This window comes from Mobula hypostoma, chromosome 2 (genome assembly GCF_963921235.1).
Source record: "Mobula hypostoma chromosome 2, sMobHyp1.1, whole genome shotgun sequence".
Classification (NCBI taxonomy): Eukaryota; Metazoa; Chordata; class Chondrichthyes; order Myliobatiformes; family Myliobatidae; genus Mobula; species Mobula hypostoma.
The window spans coordinates 213,259,691-213,285,560 of NC_086098.1; the positions used below are offsets into that span (position 1 = coordinate 213,259,691).

Genomic DNA, 25,870 nt, shown 5'->3' on the forward strand with positions numbered 1-25,870 from the left:
TCATTTCTATACTATATATCTTAATTTTTTGCTTGCTGTTGGGTTCAGTTATCCTTCGCAGACTGTCTCCAAAGTTGACGTTAGCAGAACCTAACATTCCTAACAAAAATATTTAAAATCAAAATGGATCTTTAACAACTCTTAGCAACTCCCTTTAGTCATTCGATCACCCTTTCAACCCCAGGTGAGAATGCCAAAATAAGCTTGAAGGTGTATCATATGATTTGAATGCTTTGCAAAGCCTAATTGATCTGAGAATCCTGGACTTGATCAAGGAGATAACTATAACCCAAGCATGTTGAGATGTACCATTCAAAGCATTCTTGCAGCTAGTCTCCTCCACTAATTTGGCACCTACTGAGTCTATGTAGTGTTGCTGAAGCACATAATGTTCATGAGGCCATTTCTCACATGAAACATTGTTCATTATTGCCCAGTTTTACTATGGTGCAAATCATTACCCCCAACCCCAAATCTGATCTTCTAGAACTCATATGTGCAGCTTGCAGCTAAGGACACTAGTTAGCATGTGCAAGTGAGAAAGAAGGACGGCTTTGCTTTTTCATGACTTCCAACATCAGCTGCAATCTCTCTACATCTAAAACCAGAGGCACTATTTTTAAACAATAACCTAACTATTTTCATTTAGAGTATTAGATGTTACTGTAAGCCTGCGCTGCAGTAGTCAATTAAGGTCAATTCAATCAAATGAATGATAGGGCATGAAATCTTGTCTGTCAAAGGACTAGGTAACTATTAATAGAGAAGTCTAAGTCACTTTAAACTACTTTCACAATTCTGGGTCTCCATCACATGAATACTCATATTCTGCTGATTGCAATTTAACAAGGATATGTCACAGTATATTTTATGTACACTGTGACAAGGATTTGTGAGGCTTTTACAATAACCTTCACCAATCAATGCATTCCATGAGATATCACTCAACACCTTAAAGGTTCTGAGAAACCACTTCATCCCAACTGGAGAGGACAGTTTTCACAACTAGATGCACATCTGGCCAAGCTGTTTAACCACATACACATTATCAGAGTCAGAATCAGGTTTAGTATCACTGGCATATGTCATGAAATTCATTGTTACGCAGCAGCAGTGCACTGCAATACATAACAATAAAAACTGTAAATTACAGTAAGTAATATATTTAAAAAGTTAAATTAAGTCATGCAAAATGAGAAAAACATGTAGTGAGGTATTGTTCATGGGTTCAATGTCCTTTCAGAAATCTGATGACAGAGGGGAACAAGCTGTTCTTAAGTTGTAGAGTGTGTGCCTTCAGGCTCCTGTACCTTCTCCCTGATGTTAGCAATGAGAAGAGCGCATTCCTGGATGACAGGGTTCTTAATGTTGGATGCCAACTTTTTGAGGCATTGCTCCTTGTAGATGTCTGGCATGCTGGGGAGACCAGTGCCCATGATGGGCTGACTGAGTTTACAACTTTCTGCAGCTTAATTTGATCCTGTGCAGTCCCCCCGCCCCTCCATACCAGATGGTGATGCAGCCGATTAGAATACTCCTAACGAAACATAGTCGCTGTCATGCTTTTTTTGTAATTGCATCAATATTTTGGGCCCAGGATAGATCGCCAGAGATATTGATACCCAGAAACTTGAAATCGCTCACCCTTTCCACTACTGATCCCTTGATGAGGACTGGTTATGTGTTTCCTGGTATTTCCCCTTCTGAAGTCCACAATCAATTCTTTGTTCTTACTGATATTGAGTGCAAGGTTGTCCCATGATACCACTCAACTAGCTGATCTACCTCACTCCTGTACGCCTACTCTTCACCATCTGAATTTCTGCCAGCAATAGTTGTATCATCAACAAATTTATAGATGGCATTTGAGCTGTGCCAAGCCACACAGTCATGGATGTAGAGAGAGTAGAGCAGTGGCTATGCACACTTCCTTGAGGTGCACCACTTTTGATTATCAGTGAGGGAAGGTATTATTTTTGATCTGCACAGACTTCGGTCTTCCAGTGATCCACTTGCAGAGGGAGGTAGAGAGGACAGGTTTTTGAGCTTTTTGAGTAGAGCTGTAGGTTCTAATCAACAGCAGCTAATGTAAGAATTAGTATAGTCCGAGTGATCCAAGGCAGTGAGAAGAGCCAATGAGATCACACCTGCTGCAGATCTATTGTGGAGACAGGCAAATTGCAGTGGGTCCAAGGTCTTTGCTTAGGTGGGAGTTGGTTCTAGCTATAACCAATCTCTCAAAGCACTTCATCACCATAGATGCGCATGCTATTCGACTGCAGGCATTAAGGCAGCTCACACTGCTCTTCTCAGCACTGGTACATTTGTTGTTGTTCTGAAGCAGGTGGGAACTTCCAACTGCAGCAATGAGAGATTGAAAAACCAGTTGGTTGGCACAGATTTTCAGGCACCTGTCACTTTGCAAGGGTTCACCCTCTTGAAAGGTGTTCTGACGCCCGCCTCCTAGACAGGGATCACAGAGTCACCGGATGCTGCAGGGATCCTTATAGCTGTAGTTTTGTTCTCCCTTTCAAAGCGAGCATAAAAGATGTTGAGCTCATCCGGGAGTGAAGCATCACTACCATTCACGACGTTAGGTTTCGCTTTGTAGGAAGTAATGGGCTGCCAACCCTGCCAGAGTTGATGTGCATCCAATTCCACCTCTAACCTCAATTGGAATTGTTCTTTTGCTCTTGAGATTGCCCTCTGTAAGTCGTACCTGGCTTTCTAATATAGTCCTGGATCACCAGAGTTGAATATTGCAATTCCCAGTGAAAATGTTAAATATATGAAAAATAGCCTAAATGCATGAGACTTCCGTGCTTTGGAACATTCTCAATCATTATTGACATGATAAAAGGCATTGTTCACAGTCTTGTCAGGTAACACCTGCATATAAATAACATACTCAAATCATATTCACTTCGATGTTCACCAAAGAAGTTCAGGTCCAGAACTTTGGGACAGTGCAGTGGCATGGTTAGCAGAGTGATAGCCACAAAGCACCAGACTCACAGGTTAACTCCAGACCTAGGTTGCTGTCTATGTGGAGATTACATGTTCTCCCACATAGGTTTCAATGGAGTTTTCAAATTTCCTCCCACATCCTAAAGATATGACAATTGGTAGGTTTTATCCGTAGATTTTCCCCATGTGTTTAGGTGAGTGGTAGAATTTTGGTGGAAATTATATCTTGGGAAGAATAAAAATTGAATTAATGCAGGATTAGTGCAAATGAATTGTTGATGCCTGGTGCTGACTTGATGGGCTGAAGGGCCTGCTTCTGTGCTGCAGGTATCTCTGACTCTATGACCTCACAGCACCTATGAGGCAAGCAATGAATAAAAGAGTTCCATTGGAAAGGTAGGATGAGAGAGATAAATGTTGAAATCAGGTTAACTTTTGACCAAGTGCAGAGGTCCAGGGACCCTGGTAAAATTGAAGTCAATGGGAAACAAGGAGAAGGCATTCCAATGGCAGGAGTCAAATCCAGCAAAAAGGACATTGGTTAAAGTTAAAAGCCAAGTATCTTGGCGCCAATTATCAAACATTGCCCCAGGCCCAAATAAGGAGTGTGATGGCATAACAGCATAAACAATACCTTTAATGTTCATTCCCTCCACCAACACATCATCCATATGCTACTTACAAGAAAATGTGCTGTAACAATTTACCAAGACATAATTAGCAGCCTCTTCTAACACACAAATTCTAGCGATGCAAAATTCAAACAGAGCAGTTGAATATGAATGTCAGGCCCCATAAGTTGCATCCACAGTCATTCTATCTCAGTTTGGAAATGTGTCTAAATATGCCCACATGCCTTTGTTGCCATTGGAAAACAATCCTAATATCCACCTACCAGCACAGTTGGGCCGCTATCTCTATAATGAGTACGCCAGTTCAAGAAAGCAGGTCATTATCACTTACTCGTGGGCAAATAGGAATGATCTATAAACTCTGATTTTACCACCTACTTTCTCTGCATCAATAAAATTTATTGAAAAATAGAAAGATTTATGGGCTGATAATGAAAACAAAATGAAGGAAATAATTTTCCAACAAACTGTGTCCAATCTGAAATGTTAACTGCTTCTCTTCCCACAGATGCAGCTTAACCTACTAAGTCTTTCCAAGATTGATTTTATTTTATAATTGATGTTATAATCTTTGAAAATTAATGTCTTCAATGAACACCTTATACATTCAATGACCTTAGATGCATGTGTACACCTGCTTGTTAATGCAAATATCTAATCAGCCATCATGTGGCAACAACTCAATGCATAAAAGCATGTAGACACAGTCAAGAGGTTCAGTTGTTCAGACCAAACATAAGAATGGGGAAGAAATATGATCTAAGTGACTTTGACTGTGAAATGATTGTTGATGCCAGATGGGGTGGTTTAAGTATCTCAGAAACTGCTGATGTCTTGGGATTTTCATGCACACCAGTCTATAGAGTTTACAGAGAATGGCGCGATGAACAAAAAAAACATTGAGTGAGTGCCAGTTCTGTAGGCAAAAACACCTTGTTAATGAGAGAGGTCAGAGGAGAATGGCCAAACTGATTCAAACCGACAAATAACCACATGTTACAACAGTGGTTTGCAGAAGAACATCTCTGAATGCACAACACGTTGAACCTTGAAGTGGGCTACAGCAGCAGAAGAACATGAACATACACTCAGTGGCCACTTTATTAGGTACCTTTTATAATTGATAAAATGTATAATTCCTAAGAATAACATAGAAATATAGTAAACCTACAGTACAATACAGGCCCTTTGGCCCATAATGCTGTGCCGAGCATGTACTTACTTTAGAAATTACCTCAGGTTACCCATAGCCCTATAAGGTGGGCTTATGGAATTAATGCCTGTGGTGATGTCTCTAAATGGCGAAAAGGTTTAGATGCTCAATGACCTACTCTTATTGTTCCATTCTGATTTTTAGTTCCATCTGTAAATGTCTTTACAATCAGGCAATCTTGGCCAACTATCCATGCTTCTTCTGCTCTACACCAGAGCCATCATGCTGCAGAAACCGGCCTTAAGATTCATCACAGAAATCGCAGCACAGATGGTGCCTCTTTGTGCCTCTGCCAATTTCAGCTCTTCAGCTATGGCTGTCTAATCCCATTCCCATGTTCTTTTCCCATATCCCTGTAGATCACACGAATTACACTGTACATCATTGTGCTGATCATATCATGTGCACAGTTGTGATAAATATCTCACAAGATGCTTCACTTAATAAATAATGCCTTTTAAAAATGTAATTGACAAAGGATTGTTCTAGTAGGTGCAGCCATTATGCATATATTTAAAAGTTTCACCATGTCATTATGTAGTATGACGATAAGAAACTTCCCACCTTCATTTTAAACATGTTGGATACTTGGGCTACTCCCTTCATGCAGTCGAGCAATTAACATATTTGAATTATATTCACAAACACGAGGAAATCTGCAGATGCTGGAATTTCATGCAACATACATAAAAGTTGCTGGTGAACGTAGCAGGCCAGGCAGCATCTCCAGGAAGAGGTACAGTCGACTGTACCTCCTCCTAGAGATGCTGCCTTGCCTGCTGTGTTCACCAGCAACTTTTATGTGTGTTGTTTGAATTATATCGGTTGCTTTGATTGTATACAGGATTAAAAATCTCTGCCTCAGTAAATGTTGGGTTTTATCAGAAAGTATCATGACCCAAATTTAAAGCAGAATTATGAATAAAAGGTAAAAAGTAAAAGCGGGTCATGAAAAAAAAACAAGAGGAATTTCAACAGGGTCACTAATGGGTGAAGAAGCATCTGCAAAAGGGTACCCATGTAAGACAGTCCAACTGACTAATGAGTGTTAGATAATAATTTGGTAAAAAAATTTTCCAATCCATTATTTGAAAACCTTTGTAAAATAAGCACAAATTTTTTGACCCATGAAGGCTGCTCCTTGCAAAGACTGATTATAACATACCTAATATCAGATGCTATTCCATTTGCTTAACTGAGTAAAGATCAAAGCAATCAAGACTCTTCAGTATTTTCCACTCCCGCAGATTTTCACCATTTAACCCTGACAGAGGACATTTACACAGTCCACCCCATTTATCTGTTCTCAGTGAAGCTCCCCAATCCCCAAAGGCTACTGAAACTCCAGAGTACTTATCTATCCACAAATCTTCATTACTCAATCTTAACCCAAGGCTCGCTTGAAAAACTGTCTTGGGCAGTCTTCATTCACACAGAAACTTCCTTTTAAAGATAGTTAAAAAATAAATAGAAAAAAATTGTGAATATTGACAATGATTTTACTGCAGATTGTATTTGTTTATTTCAATTTGTTTAAAAAATAATTAATTTCGGCAAGAGTTTTCTTTTTAGTCTGTGCATGCTTCAATGTATGGTAATGCTTCAATTCTTCATTTAAATTGAATGAGGAAAGGCCTTTTAAAATGAGTGCCCTAAGCAATCAGAACTCTGGATTCAGATGTGACAAATTTGATTTTACTCCTGGAATAGTCCAACAAAATGGTAGTCAGGTAAACAAAAACACATATTGACATGTACCACATTTACACACATCACACAAGTCAATTTCAAATTGGAGTCAACTTTATTTTGATGCACATCAAAATAACTCAACAGCATTTACAACCTGCCACTTTTGCCTGCATTCACAAATAGAAATAATGCTTGCAGTTGACTCAAACAGTTCACATGCATCAGAGAAGACAACTTGAAAGAAAAGAAACACACATCAGGAATGAACATGTTATCTTTGTGGATTAAATTTGATGCACCATGCACTTATATTGAGGAAAGCAGGATTTAATTTAACCTGACATGATTTCAACCTTATTACATGCTTGCAATGCTATCAGTTACAATTTTCTTAATTAAAAATGCAAAAAAATATCTGCCATGTAATAGGTACATTCTTTTATCACTTGCCAGAATCACAGACATCTGGAGTGAATGACTGGTGAAAGTAGTATTCACTCCAAAATGCAACCATCAAGAAAAATATTTTTTGAAACTTAGCAACAATGAGATTTAACTGTCAAGCTTTACACAACCACATCAGAGTTTTTAGACTGAAATGGACTCGTCAATGAGTTTTGAAAATAAAGAACAGAAGTAAACCTGCAGTGCGTGTCATATCCAATGGGATTTTTAACAGCAAAAACAAGGTGTAAATAAATATTTTACAAACATACGTGCAATCTATGTTTTTTAAACATTGATTCTAGAAAGTTTAACATTGGCTTACATGAGACGGTTGAAGCCCTAATTTGTGTGCGTGCATATGTGGGTGATTGTGTATATGTGTAACTGTGTATGTACGTGTACTTGCGCATGTGTGTAGATGCACGTGTACTCACCGTCGCAATACTAAGCCCTTCCATCTAGATTTGATAGCTGAAGACCAGAACTTTGAGGTTTGTCATTTTTTTAAATTTTTAATCACTCCCTTCACAAACATTATGGTTGCATTTCACTGCATGCTGATGAAAGCTGGTGTGGCTTTGGATCTGGACAATAACACATTAATACAAAAAGAAATAAGCACTTTCTTCAAAAGTAGCCCTTTTGCTGTTGGATTATAATGCTCCTGAGGTTGAACATAACAATTATGGCAGTTTTACTGAATAGCTGTCTTTGTATTTTTAAGTAAGACAAATACTTCTAAAGGTCTGCCATACGCAGGGTTTACCTTGACGATCCCCTTTCTAAAGGGAAGATCCTCCTACTAAAAGATCAACACCCCCATTATAAAATCTCCCTTGTAATGTAACCACACCAGAAATAAACCATTTGTAATTCTGAAAGTAGATCTGCAGACATCCAGAGACTTCAGTTTGAAATAAGGTTTGAGTTCCATACTGGCATCAAGTTTAAAATGGCAGCTCATTCTTCGGACAAAACAGCACATTTAATTAATTTCTGAGGTATGGTCAAAAAATAATATGCACACAAAAGCATCAGCAACCACACACAAGAAGTGAAGATATATAAAAAAATTTGAAAAACCACAAATCAAAATATTTCAAAATCAATTGCGTGCAGTAAAGAAATTAATTTAATATTTAATGTATGGGTGGTGAAATGTGATGTTTCATGTTAGACAAAAATGCTTTATAACTTTTTTAATGCTAAATATATGTATGTAAAAGCATTGATGTGTGAAGCATATTAACAAAAAACCTTACAATGAACTTCCGATCTCAATTCAGAGCTTTATAATGTCCCAAAGTACTTTTAGAGTTCAGATACTGCAGCAATATTGGAAAAACAACCTGCAGATAATGAGATCCCACAAATAGAAGCATGATCCATTTTCTGATTTTAATTCAGAATGCATGTTTTCCATGATAATGTAAGAACTCACATGCTTTTTTTTTCAAAATGGTACCATGCAATCTATTTTATCCACCTGTGTGCAGATGGAAACTTAGTTTCATATTCTTTCTGAGAGAGCGTACCAGACAGCACAACAGTCAGAGTTAAATTTGATATTTATATACATTCAGTATATATTAAATCAATCTAGATCTGTTTCAGAGTGGGCAACTGCTGAAAAAGGCATTGGAAGAAGACTAGCAGTATTCTGAAATGGGACTGATGGAGTTCACATAATCTGTTGCATATTAGCAACTTATTTAGAACCACAGAACATTACAGCACAGAAACAGGCCTTTTGGCCCTTCTTGGCTGTGCCAAACCATTTTTCTGCCTAGCCCACTGACCTGCACCTGGACCATATCCTTCCATACACCTCTCATCCCTGTATCTGTCCAAGTTTTTCTTAAATGTTAAAAGTGAGCCCATATTTACCGGCATTCCATGCCAGTTTCCTTAGTAAATACAGACGCAAAAAAAAAAATTTAAGATCTCCCCCATTTCTTCTGATTCCATACATAGCCGACCACTCTGATCTTCAAGGAGACCAATTTTATCCCTTACTATCATTTTGCTCTTAATATACCTGTAGAAGCTCTTTGGATTATCCTTCACCTTGACAGCAAAAGCAACCTCATGTCTTCTTTTAGCCCTCCTGATTTCTTCCTTAAGTATTTTTTTGCACATTTTATACTCCTCAAGCACCTTATTTGCTCCATTTCCTATACTTGTCATACATCTCTCTCTTCCTTCTCCATCAGAGTTCGAATATCCCTTGAGAACCAAGGTTCCTTATTCTAAGTCACTTTGCCTTTAATCCTGACAGGAACATACAAACTCTGCACTCTCAAAATTTCTCCTTTGAAGGCCTCCCGCTTACCAATCACATCCTTACCAGAGAACAACCTGTCCCAATTCATGCTTTTTAGATACTTTCTTATTTCTTTAAATTTGGCCTTTTCCAGTTTAGAACCTCAATCCGAGGACCAGATCTATCTTTATCCATGATCAAGTTGAAACTAATGGTGTTATGGTCACTGGAACCAAAGTGTTCCCCTACACACACTTCCTTCACCTGTCCTACTCGTTTCCTAACAGGAGATCCAATATTACATCCTCTCTAGTTGGTACCTCTATATGGTGATTTAGAAAACTTTCTTGAACACATTTTACAAACTCTAACCCATCTAGACCTTTAACAGTATGGGAGTCCCAATCAATATGTGGAAAATTAAAATCCCCTACTATCACAACTTTGTTTCCTGCAGTTGTCTGCTATCTCTCTGCAGATTTGCTCCTCCAATTCTCGCTGACTATTGGGTGGTCTATAATACAACCCCATTAATGTGGTCATACCTTTCCTGTTTCTCAGCTCCATCCATATGGCCTCAGCAGACAAGCCCTCTAATCTGTCCTGCCTGAGCACTGCTGTAACATTTTCCCTGACTAGCAATGCCAACCCCCACCCCACCCTTCATTCCTCTGCCTCTATAACGTCTGAAACATGGGAACCCTGGAACATTAAACTGCCAGTCCTGCCCCTCCTGTAGTCAAGTTTCACTAATGGCTATAATGTCGTAATTCCATGTGTCAATCCACGCCCTCAGCTCATCTGCCTTCCCCACAATACTTCTTGCATTGAAATAGACACACCTCAGAAGATTACTACCACCACACACAACCCTTCTATTTGTGACTTTGCATGAACTTTTAACATCACTTATTTTCACCTCCGCTCCACTATCTGCTCTGGCACTTTGGTTCCCATCCCCCTGCAAATCTAGTTTAAACCCTCCCCAATAGCATTAACAAACCTCCCTGCAAGGATATTGGTCCCCTTGTAGTTCAGGTGTAACCCGTCTCTCTTGTACAGGTCCCACCTGCCCCAGAAGAGGTCCCAATGATCCTGAAATCTGAAACCCTGCCCCCTACACCAGTTCCTCAGCCACTTGTTCATCCGTCAGAGCATCCTATTCTTACACTCACTGGCACGTGGCGCAGGTAGCAGTCCTGAGATTACCACCCTCAAGGTCCTGCTTTTTAACTTCCTACCAAGCTCTCTATACTCACTAATCAGGACTTCCTCACTCTTTCTTCCTACGTCATTGGTACCGATGTGTACCGTGACATCTGGCTGATTACCCTCCCACTTCAGAATGCTGTGCACACGATCAGAGACATCCCTGACCCTGGTACCCATGAGGCATCTGTGAGTCTCTGTCATGACTACAGAACCTCCTTTCTGTACTTCTAACTATTGAGTCCCCTATCACTTCTGATCTCTTCTTCCACCCTCCCTTCTGCACTGCAGAACCAGACTCAGTGCCAGGGATTCGGCTGTCGCAACTTGTCCCGAGTAAGTCATTCCCCCCCAACTGTATCCAAAACGGTATACTTGTTGTTGAGGGGAATGGCCACAGGGGAACCCTGCTCTGCCTGCCCTTTCCCCTTCCCTCACTTGACGGTAACCCAATCACCTGCGCGCTGCTGCTTTGGTGAAACTACTATCTATAAACACCTCATTCTCCCGAATGATCCAGAGGTCATCCAGCTCCTGCTCGTTCCCTAACGCAGTTTGTTAGGAGCTGCACACATCAAAGTTGCTGGTGAACGCAGCAGGCCAGGCAGCATCTCTAGGAAGAGGTACAGTCGACGTTTCGGGCCGAGACCCTTCATCAGGACTAACTGAAGGAAGAGCTAGTAAGAGATTTGAAAGTGGGAGGGGGAGGGGGAGATGCAAAATGATAGGAGAAGACAGGAGGGGGAGGGATGGAACCAACAGCTGGACAGTTGATTGGCAAAAGGGATATGAGAGGATCATGGGACAGGAGGCCCAGGGAGAAGGAAAAGGGGAAGGGGGGGAAAACCCAGAGGATGGGCAAGGGGTATAGTCAGAGGGACAGAGGGAGAAAAAGGAGAGAGAGAGAAAGAATGTGTGTATATAAATAAATAACGGATGGGGTACGAGGGGAGGTGGGGCATTAGCGGAAGTTAGAGAAGTCAATGTTCATGCCATCAGGTTGGAGGCTACCCAGACGGAATATAAGGTGTTGTTCCTCCAACTTGAGTGTGGCTTCATCTTTACTGTAGAGGAGGCCGTGGATAGACATATCAGAATGGGAATGGAACGTGGAATTAAAATGTGTGGCCACTGGGAGATACTGCTTTCTCTGACGGACAGAGCGTAGATGTTCAGCAAAACGATCTCCCAGTCTGCGTTTCAGCAAAACGATCTCCCAGTCTGCGTTTCAGCAAAATGATCTCCCAGTCTGCGTTTCAGCAAAACAACCTCCCAGTCTGTGTTTCAGCAAAATGATCTCCCAGTCTGCATATCCAGGAGCTGCAGCTGGATCCACGTCTTACAGGTGTCGTTGTCAAGAACACCGGAGGTCTCCCTGACTTCCCACATCCTGCAAGAGGCGCATTCCAACATCCTGCCTGGCATTCTCTCTACTCCAAACAAACCTTACAGGAACCTACCCTCGCCTCTGCCTGTTCACACCAAAGCCTGTTGAGCCAAAGCCATTCCACTCTATTCCCTCTCACTCCACTGTCAGCTCTCAATGCTGCCCACTGTATATGGTGGTCTTTTTTAAAAAACCTTTGGCGCTCTAAGTCACGTGCTTGTGTAGTCTACCCTCTTTTCCCCAAGCAGTGTAAAAAAAGATAACTTTTCTTCGAGATTCCTTTACTCCTTCACTCTCAACCTCTTGCTCCAATTTAAAAAAACGTTGAAAATTCCTCTCCTTATTAAACCTTTAGCGCCCTACTTATTTCTTCAGATAGTCCTTTTACTTAAAGCGTGCTTCTCGTCTGCAATGTAAAAATTTTAAGGCATCCGTTAGTGTTGTGAGACCATGGATCTGCGCCTGGAAATTCTTCAATCTCCAGGGCGTAGGCCTGGGCAAGGTTGTACGGAAGACTGGCAATTGCCCATGCTGCAAGTCTCCCCTCTCCACGACACCAATGTTGTCCAAGGGAAGGGCAAGGGCCGATACAGCTTGGCACCAGTGTTGTCGCAGAGCACTGTGTGATTAAGTACCTTGCTCAAGGACATAACACGCTGCCTTGGCTGGGGCTCGAACTCACAACCTTCAGATCGCTAGTCGAATGCCTTAACCACTTGGGCATGTGCCCACATAACCTAAAAATATTTTGTCGTAATTCACACTATATATACAGTACTATACAAAAGTCTTTAAGCGTACGTATATAACTAGAGTGCCCAGGACCTTTGCACAATACTGTAGTAATTTTAAGTATTTCACTTTATTGCTGCTGCAAAATAAAACAAATTTCATGGTATATGTGAGTGATGATAAACCTCATTCTATTGTGGACTGAGCGTGGGAAAGGGGCAGGGCGAGGGGAATCATGGTCGGGAAAAGGAGAAGGGAGAGGAGAGGGAGTGGGAAGCACCAGAGAGACATTCTGTAATGATCAATAAACCAATTGTTTGGAATCAAATGACCTTGCCTGGGTCTCAGGGCTAGGTGTGCCTGTAACCGCGCCAATGCCACCCTCCCACTGGCACTCCTCTGCTACCTATCCCACACTCCTCCCTCCTCACATTTCCCAACATTCTTTGCTCCCGTCAGATTTACAGACTTGCTCTCGGCTCGCTCCGTGTTACTGTACAAAAAATGTCTCAAACACCTTAGCTATGTGTGCCCAAGACTTTTGCACAGAACTGTAAACTAACTGCTCAAAACATATTTAACCTTACTCTTGTGGTACTGCTCCAAAAGGTTACCAGGTCATGCAATAAATCAAAATATGGTCTACTTGAGCTAAATCACATACTGAGGGTATTTTCACTGATATAACCTACCATATGCAGTTTGAAGCAGGAAATGTATAATGTTGCAACAAACTACCAGAAAAAAAGTGAAGAATGCAGATACAATTACAATGTTTAAAATCATTTGGATAGGTAATGGATCGGAACAGTAGAGAGATACAGGCCTAATGCAGGCAAGTGGGATTAGCCGTAACAGACATCACGGTGGCATGAATGAGGTGGGCCATTCCCTTGTTCTATGATTCCATGATTCCTTGTGATGCAGAGTCCTATGATCTACATATTTTAACATACAAATGATTTTCCCTCTAATTACAAGCTACAACAGAACTATGAAAATTTCAGAATAGAATTTCCACTGTAGTAAACTTGCATTCCATTTCTTGCCCTTACAGTGCCCCCTGCCTGTCTTTGGCCTTGTCAGAAGCTGCTGACCTATTTCTGGGTCAAGCACTCCTTGCCTAGCAAATGTATATGTTACCGGGAGCCACTGAAGGGAGGAAAATGTTTAACTTTTCAAAAAAAAAAGTAGTTGTTTTTCTGTGATTGTTCAATAATAGGATCAGTGTCTTAAACATATTTCTAAGCAAAGTTTATCCCATGGATTTAAACACATTGAAACCTACATCAACCCAACCTCCCTGCTGCTAGTTAATGCATCAGTACTGAGCACATCTGGAAAGGCAGTGCAGACTGCAGCAACCAGACTCCCGAAAGCTTGTTCCCATGACATGCTTTCTTAAGCATGCATGCTCAGCTCAGTTCAAAAATGAGACAGCTCTGCCAGTCTATCTACACTAAAAGAAACATTTCAAAACAAATACTGTTCTGCAGCATTTATGACTTTGCTCCCTCATAACTAAATGTTCCTCTCCTTACTTGCAAATGACCAGCCTACTTGCATTATTATCTCCTATCAATAAGCATTGTTTAAGAAAGCACAATAAACTTGAGACAAATCACAATGCAAGATGTTTTTTTTAAACTGTGATAGGATTAGCTAAAATTTCAATTCTTATTTATAACCTCCAGTAGAAAATTGACTACATACACTGACTGAGTCAACCGGGACTGCATAACATCAACTTGATTATATCAAATTAACTCAAACATAATTGCACTGCTTGACTAGCCATGGAACTTCTCAGCTATAAACCTGTCAAAAATCCATCAACTTTGCAGTTAAATAGAAGCACAAAGCTTGGGTTCCACAACTTGACATTTTTGGATCTCCGCCTGGTTAAGATGCTTTAAAGTGAGCTTTTTTTTTGCCATTGCTATTCTCCACTTACGTTTTCTAAGGCATGCTGACTGCATGAGGAATCAAGGTAAATATTGTTATTCTGATCAACAAAATTGCTAAATGTGCAATGAAGCTTTATCAGGAGGCATTGAGATTGAGTTTAATAGTTATTATAACAGAGTCAGAAAAGCAAGAGAGTATCTTGACAAAGATTAGCAAAGCATTATACTTTTGGAGAAATAAAGCTAAGACATGAGGATCAGTTAATAAATCAATTATAAGAGAATTTATCTACAGGGTAATGTTAAGACATTCCATATACCAGAGTAATTTATAGTTGCCAGGTTGCTGCACAGAAATAGACAATATTTTAACACAGTTAACTTTAATGTGCTCTGAGGAAATTATTCAAACCTAGGAGTGAAAACAGACTTGGCATGCAACATGTCAAATCACTGTGGAACATCAATAATCAACATAAAAAGAGAACTGTGCTGTATTGCTAAATCGGTGTGGTACATCAGACAGTGCAGTAAATTCTTCAGCCTTAAATTTTGCACTTTACTTCTCTCAGTCAAATAGGAAAAACCACAACAAAATTCTGTTCTTTATAAGCTAAAGATTAAGATAAATCTAGTGCAAAAGCTAGACCCACTATTCAAAAATCCTATTGTGTAAACAAGATTAGATGTATGATACCAAGTGTGAGAGTACGAGTTATTCCTCAAAAGGGCTGGAGGCTTTGGTTTTAAATGCTTCCCGTCAAACTCAGTTGTGATTGCATACATCACAAGACATTATGTATAAATATCGCATAGCCGATTTCCATAACTGGGTGCCCTGGTGAGAAATGGCATTTTCATCCCTGTCAGTTGCCCGTCTGCCAAGAGTAAGGCTGTTTGGGAAGCTCTGAATGCACACCCCAATTTTACTGACATGTATTAAACCAGATGGGTCAATAGAGCAAGATTTCCTGATGAGCATCCATTTGTGAGCAAGGTTCAGGGACAAGGTGCAAGATTAGGGAGCTTGCCCATACATTGCAATACTGGAAGGAAAAATACTATCAGCTTTGTGATATAATTATCAAAGGAAAATACATTTAATTTTATCCCTGTGGTTGACAAAAGAAAAGCAACTTCTATTTTTATAATGTAGTTTCTTGAGAGTTTATATATAGATACTATAACAGCCAAATGCTACAAAGAAGTGAATTTTAATGATTATCTTTACAAGAAGACAATGAAATGAAGCGGAAAGACTTTGGAACATATTTTAATCAGTGGAATCTAGCATATTCTGGGCATTACCAGAGCAGAGGAGTGCAGGGAGAGGAGAATAGTCAAGGTAACAGAGCAATTGAGACTTCAACAAGTTTAAAGTCAAAATGCAAGAAGAAATTAGAGAGTTGGGTGAAATGAGTCTGTGGAGAAATACAGTACAAGGATTTCAGATTTTTTAAACTGTGGGTCATGCCGCTGTGGATCCATGAGTGTGGGTGATCATGTAGCACTAGGAGGAAGCAAATAAAAGCAGAACTCTTACAGGTCTGGCAGCATCTGTGGATAGAAAAACAGAATTAGCATTTTAAGTTGAAGACTCCTTAATGAAAGAAACAAAATTTGCAATAGCGTGTAGATCTGTTTGTGGAATTTGGAACACTTATATTTGTAGATAACAAAATGGATGAATTAGTGGCTAAAGTGGTGATATAATCAAAATGGTAGATTCAGAATGTCAGCTCCAAGTTATATTGTTCAGAAGGTCAGCTCCAAATTAACAAACACTTTAAGACTGTTAGCAGCCCAAGGTAATAAAGATGGGAGCCAAGGATAATGACTTCATTTTTCCTAGTGAAAACTGAACAACAAACAGTTCGACAATATAGAGAAATTCCAAAAGTCGGAGTAGAAATGGAGAAGTAGACCTTAATATTGCCACCATGAAGTAAACGCTAGCTGCTTCTCTCCCTCCTGCATTTAGATGGTGTCAGCAAAGGCTAGGAAGAGAGGATTATGGATTTGTTCCTTTGGAGACTCCAGAGATGATATTGCAAGAATGTGAAATGAAGCCATGTCTAATAATGGTCCTTACAGTGTTAGGCAAATCTATGTCTTTCAATTAGTTGCAAGAATCCCCCAAATACAATCCATTACCCCAACTTCTCCAAATGCTACTAATGAGGTATTCTGTAGAAATAAAGGAGACTGCAGAAACTGGAATTTGGAGCAACACAAAAAATCCTGGATGAACTCAGCAATCAGGCAACAACTATGGAGGGTAGAGGACAGTTGCCACTATGGGGTTGAGCCCAGGTAAAGGTTCTTGACCCAAAACATCCACTTTTGTGTCCAGAAAAGGTCCACTTTTCTCTGCAGATGATCCCTGACCTGCTGAATTCTTGCAGTACTTTGTGTGCTGCTGCAAGAGAGATGTTATGCAGACTTAAAGAATTGAATGAGAGAGCAGTAAATTTTTGTAGAGAATATTTTGAGGTTATTGGAGAGTAATAGCTAAACAGGGCTTAATATTAAAAATAAAAGTTAACATCAGTGACGTTGATTGAGACGCTACACAAAATAATTAAATTCATACATGCAGGAATTAAAATCCAGACAGCGCACTTAATGTATTATATTGTATCTATGTGTAGTACTTTACCTTTGGAATTCTTTCTACTGACTATGTATTTCATTTAACATTACCACCAAGAGATGAAATTAAAACAATAGATGTACTGGAGAAGAGGCTAGAGTCCCGATCTCGTAAATATGTATAAAACCTGTAAAATAACGCAACAGTAAAATAATGTTTGATGCAGAGTAATGGAAAGAATAAACAATACTCAGATAAATTGCTATTATGCAGCTAAGGTTACAGTTAACTGGAATATTCGGGAAGGAAGTTGGGATCACAGTAGATTTGTCACTTACCATGTCCATTAGATTATTGCACATTAACAACTGAATATTGCAAGTAGAACATTGAATATTATTACTACAGTAAAGACAGAAGATGCCATGTCTAAACTATATAACTCACTAGTCACTCAATACTAAATCCTGAGATGGAATGAACGTATTCAAGATAAAGATGAAGTTCAAGAGTTATGAGGAAAGAATGGAAAGTGCATGATCACTCAGCTGTGAAGGTGATGAAGAAGTACCAAAGGATACAGGATAGATCTGGAATCCTGTTCAAGATATGGTAATTCATTAATTGTTCACAGGCTAAGCACAGCAAAGAACCTGATGCCAGGATGGGGAAAGGGCTGTACAATCAGAGAACAAAATCAGAATAGTCCTGGGTTCAGAAGCTTAGAGTAAGAGGCTAGAAAGACCTGCTGTTTTCTCTGCATACATGAGCTAGGATAGTATAATCAACATTGCTCATCTGTATTTGTCTTGTTATCTTCTGAAAAAACAAATGGGAGAATGGGACATATGTGAAACAGATTGCCTGCTACTACTAAATGGAAATATTATTGCCTAGAAATTGAGTTTCACCTACTTTCGATGCTGTAAATCATCACTGGATGGAACACTAACATCGGATTGGGTCCCCTGCAAAATAAAATAGTGAAATTGGCCAAAAGCATGTTGGGAAGAGAATTACCCAGAACCAGCATTAAAATGGGAACTGTATAATTCGCTGCATTATCAGTTGTACACAGCTTTCAAGTATTTGCTAAACTCCAATCAAAGTGCGTCAGACTTCAAAGGCACAGTCCCTATGGTCAGCTTAAATCCGGCATGGCACATTCCCTATGGCAGGCAGATAACATCAATATACGCAGAGAGAGAAGCTGTAGGAAATGTAAGGTATGGAGGGTGGGGGAGAGGGAGAGAGAGCCCTAAATTTAGTGAAAGAGAACTAGTTATTCTCATTGGTGAAGTAAATGTCAGGAATGTGGTCCTGCATGCCAGGGTTATTGGTGAGATGGCAGGAAACTGCTAGGGTCCGCATAAGAAGAGCCTAAAGGATGGGCTGCAGTGGTCTTCTCAAATTGTGGGAACTCTCAGTGAAACAATGCAGAAATAAACCACTTCCTCACAGAATACATTCTGGTCATTTCCAGACTATCAGAAACAGATGTAAGAATCCTTTTCAGCAAATGGATCAGGATTCAGTTATTGAAGTATAATAATCGGCATAGTTGGATCCTCACAGCAACATTTGAATGAATCCTGAGTGTTATTGGGTTTCCCCAACTAATTAACGGCATTCTATGCTGTTGTTAATCATTGTAGCTCTGGACTCTTTCTTGATCTAGATGGGCTGCCTGAGAAGAATCATCGACTATGGAAAGGGTTACCTGGCATGCTTTTGAGACTCAGAATTGATGAGGTCATTTTAAGAATTACCAGTCTAAAACAAAAACACCCCATATTGAGTGCAGTTACTAGCTACCCTATAAGCTGAGCTGTGACATGGGGCTGCAGATCTGAGCAGGGATATCCCCATTTCTAGTGCAGCACCACTTGTTCCTGCTACTCATAAGGTTTAGCCTCATTGCTCTCAACCTTAGGGTCTCCTTGTTGCTCCTCTTCCAGCACTGTTGCTGTTTCATGGACACAGATTATGCAGAATGTTGCAGATAAAGAAGTATGCACATCTGCTTGATATGTACTGAAAGGCAGCACCATTCCGATGCAAGCACAGGATTTTCAGCAGACCACTGACAATTTCCACAAATATCCATTGCTACTCTGTGACTCTTGCTGTATCAGTGCTCAGCTGGTGTGGGTGGATTGGGTATTCAAGTGAAAAGCCACTCAAGAGGAGAAATACCTTATTCCCAAGATCCATTATGCAGGGAGGTGGCAGATGTTGGAACTGTCTGGAAGTACTATTTCTTTCAATGATGGCATGATAGCTCCATTCATGAGAACATTCTTCAGGTGATCCACAACTGCCAAGAAGAGCAGGGTAAGCTGCCTCAACAACTATGACCTAATTACATCTACTGCTTTGAGAGTGAGTCATGGGCAGAATGAACTTCTCTCGAAGCAAGGACATGGGCTTCTGTACCTCTCTCCACAACTAGATCATTCATTTCCTCACCAGTAGACCACAGTCAGTGCACCCCTCAAGGATGCATGCTTACCACTGCTCTGCTTTCTCTAAACGCATGATGACGTGGCCAAGCACAGCTCAATTACCACCGATACATTTGCCAATGACACAACTATTGACTTCAGAATTTCATATGGTGATGAGGAGGCATACAAGAGTGTGATAGATCAGCTGGTTGAGTGGTAGCGCAACAACAACCTCACACTCAATGTTAGTAAGACAAAGGAATTGTTTATGGATTTCAGGGAGGGAAGTCAAGGGAACACAGAGCAGTCCTCTTCGTCGGATCAGCAGTGGAAAGGGTAAGCAGTTTCACGGTCTCAACATTTCTGGAGATGTAACCTGGGCTCAACATACTGATGCAATTACAAAGAAGGCATAGCAGTGGCTATACTTCATTAACAGTTTGAGGAGACTTGGTATGTCACCAAAGACTCTTGCAAATATCCAACGATGAACCGTACAGAGTATTCTATCTGGTCGCATCACCACCTAGCATGGAGGGGCCACTGCACTAAATCAGGAAAGTCTGCAGAAAGTTGCAAACTCAGCCAGCTCCATCATGGGCACTAACCTCACCACCATTGAGGACATCTTCAAAAGGTGATGCCTCAAAAAGAATGCATCCCTCATTAAGGATCCCATCACCCAGGGCATGCCCTCTTCTCATTATTACCATCAGGAAGGAGGTACATACAGCCTGAAGCACACACAATGTTTTAAGAACAGCTTCTTCCCTTCCACCATCAGATTTCTGAATGGACAACAAACCCATGTAAACTAGCTCACTATTTTTTTTTCTTCTTTAGCTCTCATTTTGCAGTCCTTATTTAATAGCTTCGGTCATATGTTTTCTTATTATAATGTATAGTTTTTTTTTATTTATGTATTGCACAGTACTGCTGCCACAAAAGAAAAAATTTAAACACTGGTGTAATATGCCGGTGATATTAACCAGATTCTGATTCAGCTATACAAAAACAATGAAAACCAGCAATGTTGACCAATCCCAAACTTCAGATGCCATGTGATCCTCTCTGAAATTAAAGTACAGTGCCTCAGTGATCTCTAATGCAGAAGCAAGCAGAAAACAGGGAGAAATGTCAAAGATATGGCAGCCAAATGAAACCATCCCGTGATCAGGAGATTCTAAGACAATGTGACATTGACATTCTTGGAGAGGCAATCAGGCATAAAAGAGTGGCTCCAGGTCTTCTCACATACCTCAATAATGAGAGTTTTGTAAAACCTAAATGTGCAAATAATCATTGCTCAAACAAGTACTGGCAGTATGCACGCCTCTGAAAACTCTCTGAGAGTAGTCTCTTCATTGATTGGAATGTCTTTTCCCCCTCCCCCAAAGCCTCTGAACCCAGATATAGCCTTACCGAAGTCTTCAATAATGGGGCATTGGGAATGAAACACACTACTGACGTACCTATGGATCTCAACAGTCAAATGCTGGGTAAGGTACTCTCATTCCATTTTACTATAACTGTTAGGAACTTGGAAAGTATTTGAGCAGCCTGCAACCGTACCACAGCTACAATGAAGTCCCTGATGTTATCAGAATGGCCCTCTAAATCAGAATGGTAGCAACCACATAATGTACTCTGCGATGTACTAAGGGTATCCCACTGAGGACAGATGACATAACATCTTGCCATAGCCCAGGAAAGGATCTAATCTAACACAAATGTGAAAACTAAATGTATTCATATAAATATATGTCACCATATACAACCCTTAGATCCCTTCTTGGGACAATCATTTTAAATACAAAGAAATACAATAGGATCAATGAAAGGCCATACTAAAGGGTGGACAACAACCAATGTGCAAAAAAATATGCAAATGCAAAAAAAGAAAGAAAAAAGTAATAATAAATAAATAAACAAATAATCAACTATCAAGAACATGAGATGAAGAGTCATTGAAAGTCCAGCACAGTGCAAACAGTTCGGTAATGGGGTGAGTGAAGTTATCCCCTCTGGTTCAAGGGCCTAATGGTTAAGGGGTCATAACCGCTCCTGAACCTCCTGATGCAGGTTCTGAGGCACCTGCACCTTCTACCAGATGGCAGCAGCCAGAAGAGAGCATGGCCTGGATGTTGGGGGTCCTTGATGATGGATGCTGCTTTCCTGGAACAGCACTCTGTATAGATGTGCTCAACGGTAGGGAGGGGTTTACCCATGATGGACTGGGCTGTATCTGTAGGCTTTTCCGTACATGAGCATTGATATTTCCATACCAGGTTGTGATACAACCAAGCAACATACTCTCCACCACATATCTATGGAATTTTGTCAGAGTTTTAGATGTCATGCTGAATCTTCACATACCTCTATAGAAGGAGATGCCCTGCCATGCTTTCTTCATAATGGCACTCATGTGCTGGACCCAGGACAAATCCTCTGACATAATAACATTGAGGAATTTAAAATTGCTGAGCCTCCTCACCTCCGATCTCCCAATAAGGACTGGCTCCTGGACCTCTAGTTTCCTCCTCAAGTCAACGATCATCTCCTTGGTCTTGCTGACATTGAGTGAGAGGTTGTTTCTGTGGCACCACTCAGCAAGATTTTCTATCGCTCTCCTATATGCTGATTCAGCTAATGACAGTGGGGTCGTGGGCAAACTTAAATATGGCATTGGAGCCATGCCTAGCCTCACAGTCATAAATATAAAGTGAGTAGATCAGGGGCTAAGCACATAGCCTTGTGGTGCACCTGTGCAGATGTTGTTGCCAATCTTGACTTGACTGGGGTCTGCAATGAGGAAATTGAGGATCCAGTTTGACAAGGAGGTACTGAGGTCTTGAATCTTATTGATCAGTTTCGAATGCTGAGCTGTAGTCTACGAAGAGTATCCTGATGTATGCATCTTCGCTGTCCAGGATTGAGTGAAGAGCCAATGAAATGGCAGCTGTTGTTGACTTGTTATGACACTAGGAAAATTGGAGTGGATTCCAGTCACTTCTTGGGCAGGAGTTCATATGCTTCACCTTTCAAATATGTCACCAACCTTTCAAAGCACTTCATCACGGTTGATGTAAGTGCTACTGCATGATAGTCATGGAGGCAGGTTACCACATTCTTCTGAGGCACCAGTATAATTGAAGCCTACTTAAAGCAGATGGGTACCTCAGACTGCTGAAGTGAGAGGTTAAAGATATCAGTGAACACTCCTGCCAATTGATCAGCACAGATTTTCAATACTCAGCCAGGTACCCATCTGGATCGGATGCTTTTCTTGGGTTCACTTTCCTGAGAGAAGCTCTCACCAGCCTCAGAAACGGAGACCGTGGGAGTTTGTGAGGTGCCTCCATGTTTTGATGGTCAAAGTGAGCGTAAAAAGCATTGAGCTCATCTGAGAATGAAGCCTTGTTGTCACCTATGTTGCTCAGTTTCACTTTGTTGGAGCCGATAGCATTTAAACCCTGCCACAGCTGATAGGCATCAAGTGATTCAAGTTTGGTCCAGAACTGCCACTTTGTACGTGAGATGGCTTACTGGAGATCATAACTGTACCTTTTGTATTTAACTTGGTCACCAGACCTGAATGTTACTGATCAGGCCCTCAGCAGATTGCAGATCTCATTGTTCATTCAGGGCTTCTGGTTAAAGACGATTCTGAATGATTAGTGGGACCACAATTGCCTGTGATTGTTTTTATAAAGTCCATGAGAATTATGGTATATTCGTTCAGACCCTGTGATGAATCCTTGAATCTGTCCTTGAATGTGGACAGATAAGTAATCAGATTTCTTGAAATGTTGTCCAGGCATGGAATGGTAGATATTCCTAACTGTTGTGTAGTAGTAGAAACACTAACCACTTCAGCAAAATGTTGAAGATGCAAAATTGCTGGCAAAGTGCATTTGGGCTGACTGTTACCAGTTGATTTATGTTCGAAGGTTCATGTACCCAGGCATTAAGTCAAAAGATGATCCGATAGGGTGTGGTCATTCACATGTGAATATCGAAATATCAATGATCGATGTTTGGGCTTTTTTTTGGGGGTTACTCAGTACTCATTGTTTAGAGCAAAATACAAACTGGTAAGATGACTTAATATTCAACATCTACGGCAACACTAACAGGCTATATCATCCCCAAACTAATGTTTCAAATACAGATTCATGGTTAAGTTCATTTTTTTAATGTATGAAAGGGCCATGGAGTTGAACAGGAAGGCCCAATTCCTTTAACAAGGCGATGAAAACACGAGGCATCAATTTAAAATAATTACAAGAGTGATTAAAGGGGAGTTGAGGAAAACATTTTTCACCTGAAGCATGAATCTGTTCTGGAACTCAATGCCTGGAAAGGTGATGGAAATGAAAAACATAACACATTACAAAGTAGCTGGATGAGGGTTTAAAGCACCATAACTCTCAAAGCTGTGGACCAAAAGCCAAGTGGGAACGGTCCAAGTAGCTATTTTCATACCCAGCATGAATACAATGAATTGAATTGTCTTCTTTGCCTTAAGTTTCAATAATGGTAAACTTCTGAAAAGTACCTCACAAGTTTACAGTTTACAAGCAGTAGCTTCAAAATTGCTAATCCAAATCATCTGTCCTGTATATTTTGTGAACACATCTATGCTAACAAATCAATTTCAATTCCCCACACTCTAAATTTACCTTATACCTACAGTTCACTTGGATACAGAAAACCATCCCGTGCAGACTCCGAGCAGAGATGGAGTGGTTCAAGCAATGTTACAAAGGAGGTAAAACACGAACTTAGTGGTAACAGAGATATGTTCATCTGTTCAACTATGAATGATATCAGGCTTTTAGAACTATAGATGATTTAAAGCTATACATGATTTGATGCTATTGTTGCTATATTTTTCTGCAGGGGAGTGGGAGGGGGATTTTGGGGTCTGTCAGTTTCGTTTCTTTTCTTTCTCGTCCTGGGGTGGGAGTTGATGTCTTTTCTTTAATCAACTCCATGGTCTTTCTGTATCTCATGGCTATCTGGAGAAGACAAATATCAGAGTTGTATTGCACATGCATACTTTGACAATAAAATGAACCCTTTGAACCTTTGATATTACACTGCCAGGGGAGGTTCACAGTTGATAGCCACCGTACAGAGAGGAGATGAGAAATAAAGAGAATTGCTTCCATATTCCTAATGTGTCTGCTGCACGAGTGAGTGTCAACACAATCAGTCTGACAAGGTGGAATAGTCCAGAGGTAACAGAACAGGAGTTGAGCATTATTAGGGTAGATATGAAAATTAACATCACTCAGAAACAATATGCTAAAAATGTAATATAAAAATGAGCCAAGGATAATAAATGGAACAGAGGCTATAGACAAATCTTCACCCAACAACTGAAAACTTTCAAAACAGCAAGACAGGGTGTCTAACAGAAATCAATGGTGAATAATTGAAGATGGACAAAGAGATATTACACAAATGCCTGATTTCTGAACTGCATTTGAAAGAATGAAAGACTGCCCCATAGAATCTTGTGTACAGCTTTCATATAAATATGGCACTGAAAGTGAGAAACAGATGCTTTTGATTAAAATATTAGTCCTACCAAGGCACTCCAGTGTGGTCATTACCTACATACTTTTAATCAGTAAGCAGCATCTGTTTCCGATAGTAAATCATGAAAAACGGCATAACTCCATTAATGTTATTTATAGGAAGGCTGAGGCATATATAAAATGCTATTAATTTTTTCTATGCTATTGCGGTGTCCTTCAAACAAATAGTTCATTTAAAAAAATCCTTATTTTTCCCACATCTTTCAGTCAACCAAGCAGGAGGAGAATTTCAAAGAAAAATTGATCCATAAACATCATCCCTTTCATTGTAACACCACCCAGCTGAAGTAACAATCATACCGCACTACACTGAGCATAATCTTGGGATTTGGACTCATGACTTTTTTTTGCTTGGAGCCAGGCTCATTTATCAGGAAGGAAGTAAATTTTATTTAAAAACGACTATATTTTGAACACTCATACAATAGCAACAGTTCTACATTATTCCATTACTCTGCCTTTGGAGAAACACTCTACAAAATACAAATTTTGTAGAGAAACTTTCTCCAAGGGCAGAGTTTTAGAGTAATATAAACATAAATTATAACAAGACATAAATTAAAAGTGGAGATAGAAAAGGAATGTAATTAGTACAATGTTATGACAAACATGGGAGATTTCGATGTGCAGGTAAACTGGGAAAATCAGGTTGGTGCTGGATTTCAATAGAGGGAAATCCTAGAATGCCTATGAGATGGCTTTTTAGAGCAGCTCATGGTTGAGCCCACTAGAGGAAAGGCAATTCTGGATTTGGTGTTATGTAATGAACCAGATT

At 40.2% G+C, this 25,870-nt stretch overlaps 1 protein-coding gene across 2 annotated transcripts in view; it reads right to left on the reverse strand.

The window, feature by feature from the left end:
* LOC134342854 (teashirt homolog 2) overlaps nucleotides 1-25,870 on the reverse strand; it is a 554,080-nt gene that overhangs the window by 517,677 nt on the left and 10,533 nt on the right. The window contains exons 2-4 of one of the 2 annotated variants that reach the window (XR_010017125.1): nucleotides 17,958-18,010; nucleotides 17,109-17,229; nucleotides 15,705-16,006 (exon numbers count right to left, since the gene is read on the reverse strand). The exons of the other annotated variant lie outside the window; for it this stretch is intronic. The gene's annotated coding sequence lies outside the window, so the exon portion shown is untranslated. Of the gene's footprint in view, nucleotides 1-15,704; nucleotides 16,007-17,108; nucleotides 17,230-17,957; nucleotides 18,011-25,870 lie in introns of those variants that run through there. 2 annotated transcript variants of the gene reach the window in all.